We start from the raw sequence: 2,689 nt of genomic DNA, 5'->3' as shown, positions 1-2,689 counted from the left end.
ATTCCATTGTTTATAACTGTAAAAGTAGCTCTTAAATTACAAGGTATTGCCATGCCACATATTAAACAACAGAAATTTGTTAGTTTACTTTAAATTTTTATTTAAAATTCATTTTAGAATTACTGTGATCAATATGCATTTTCAAAACACATTAATTCCATCATAATCAATGGACAAAATTTAAAAAATGGATACATCGTCACCATATTTCCTGGTTAAAGTTTTTCTTTTCCAAAACAATTAAATTTACATGTAAAATGTATTACTGGAAAAAAAAGTCATTATAATAATGATTTTCTAACTGCTTTTTTTAAAAAAATTTTCTTCTTTTATTTATTTTTGTTTTCTTCTAACTGCTTTTAATGGAACAGAATTTAGAATCAGAAATGAACATTTAAAATACTCTCTGACTCATCTCCTGGCTAAGAAATTAGCCAGAGCATTTCCCTGATCCCTCAATTATGACAATCATGATCCTTATTTGTTCATAGTCTTATAACCTAAGTGTTCATTCCTAAAGATAATATTTAGTTTCTTTTTAATTCTATATAAATAGTCATAGTTTATGTACTTTTTATGCTTGAGTCCCATTTGTTCAGTATTATGATTGCATGATTCTTCCCTTGCTGTCTATATGTAATTCTTATTCATTTATCTTTATTGTGGCTTAGTCTTCCATTGCATGATTATACCACAATTTATTGATCCATTCTATTATTATTGTTGGAAATTTGATGTGTTTCCCATTTTTTGCTGTTGTAGATCATGCTGCTATAAACACTCTTATAACTATTAAAAAAAAAAAATACTCTCTGACTTAAACACCAGATCTGAAAAAATCAAACCAGTTTGGAGAATTTTAATAACCATTTCTAAGTGCACAGAACCCAAAATTTTCCTTATTGTACTTGTAAATATATAGTACAATATTGTATTTGTACTAATATGGCATTAGACAAGCATAATTCCTTTTTATTCTTACAAAAAAAAGAATCATTTAAACAAGTCCTAAAAAATGGTAGTACCTGCTTTTAGACTTACAATGTGTAAATCTGAAGTTTACTTTTTTCTATGGGTTCTGTGCAGCAACACAATTAAAAATGAAATGTAGGAATCAAACTGGTTAAGTACTCAAGACATTGTTAACTCACAGTTACATAGCTACATAGAATGCATCATTCTATGCATTTTCTTTCTATTTTTATTGAATTTCAAAGAAGTTCACAAGTTTTCTACAGGGTCACGAAACAGAATAATAACAAGATCAAGGAGAATGTTATGTAGGTGTTACTTAAGATTAAAAACCCATGCTCCAATGATCATATCCACTACAGTGCATTTACAAATCCAAACAATGGTTACAGAAACCATTTCACACAGAAAAAAATATTGCCCACCACAAAACCCAAGTTTTATAGGAACAGTCTTTATATTTAATTAACATACATAAGAACATACATGTAGTCCATCTTTTATAGTCAAACAATCTCACTACAAAATTTGGATGATAGTTACATGTATTAGCATCTACAAAGTCATAATGACATACCATCTCTTTGCTGACCAATCTTCATACTTTTACAAGTAGATAGAATTCTATATTTCAAAGGAAGAATTCCATTACTTCTCCAGATATAAATGTAGGCATTATCCATTAGTATATAGTCATCCTTTTAAATATTCCCCTTCGTATATGATATCAACCCGGAAAGTATTAGGTATATTTATTTTACTTCTAATAAACTTCCTTAGTTGCATCAGTCATTTCTGCCGGCATCATAAATATATTTCATTATTCATCTCCTCCCTAGATTTCTCTTTGTTTACTTTCCTATCCAATCTGTTCTGGTAAAAAAAATCCAGTGGATAAGCTTATTCTCTCATTATCAGTTAAAATGTTCTTATCTTCATCTGCAACCTCTCTATTTTGATTAGAGCCATCAGGAGCATTAACTGAAGGATGAGCTACAAAAAATTTCCTTCTCTTCTTTTCATTTTTGAAAATACCTGGAACTAATTTGTATATTATATGTCAGAATTTTATCTAACTTTATAATTTGGAGTTGTCTGGTTTTCTGCACTTGGACATCACAGATAGGACAATGCTTGATGGTCTAAAGGTAATGTACAATATACATTTTACAGAAGGAATATATTATTTTCCTAGCATCGGTCAAGTAACCTCCAACAAGCACACACATTAACTTGAGGTTTAGCTTAGCTATTTTGATGCTGGTTATTCCACTCATTTTTTGTGTGATAAAGGATCACAGAAAAGCAGCCAGTGGGAGAAAATCAAAGGGGGAGGAAAAATACTATCAAAGTGAGAAGCCATTAAGCAGAAAATGAAATGTGTACAAAGGGCCATCTTGAGAAGAGCTCTTGTTGCCCCTGCCAATGGGCAATAAAAGCAGCCCAGAGGAATGAGGGCCACCTTGCTCAGCTCCCTGGGGCTCCCCCAAGACCACCTACTCCCTCAACCCACACCAGGCTCCAGTCTTGATCATTATGTTTCTGCAGGGCTGGGAGATGGGGGGAAGAGATTCTCTAATCCAAATAAAGTCTTTCTCTCCCACATCTGTCTTGTCACTTCTGTTTTTTTTTTTTTTTTGACTTTTTTTATTGTATAGTATAACATATATACAAACCAAAGAAATGAAAAAGCAACAGTTTTCAAAGCACTCTTCAA

General features: G+C 31.4%; 1 pseudogene; it reads right to left on the bottom strand.

The window, feature by feature from the left end:
• Positions 1 to 1,535: 1,535 nt before the first annotated feature.
• LOC143671986 (polycomb complex protein BMI-1 pseudogene) lies at positions 1,536 to 2,249 on the bottom strand (annotated as a pseudogene).
• Between the last annotated feature and the right edge of the window lie 440 nt (positions 2,250 to 2,689).

This window comes from Tamandua tetradactyla, chromosome X (assembly GCF_023851605.1).
Source record: "Tamandua tetradactyla isolate mTamTet1 chromosome X, mTamTet1.pri, whole genome shotgun sequence".
NCBI classification, from domain to species: Eukaryota; Metazoa; Chordata; class Mammalia; order Pilosa; family Myrmecophagidae; genus Tamandua; species Tamandua tetradactyla.
This window is presented reverse-complemented; position numbering and strand designations above follow the sequence as displayed.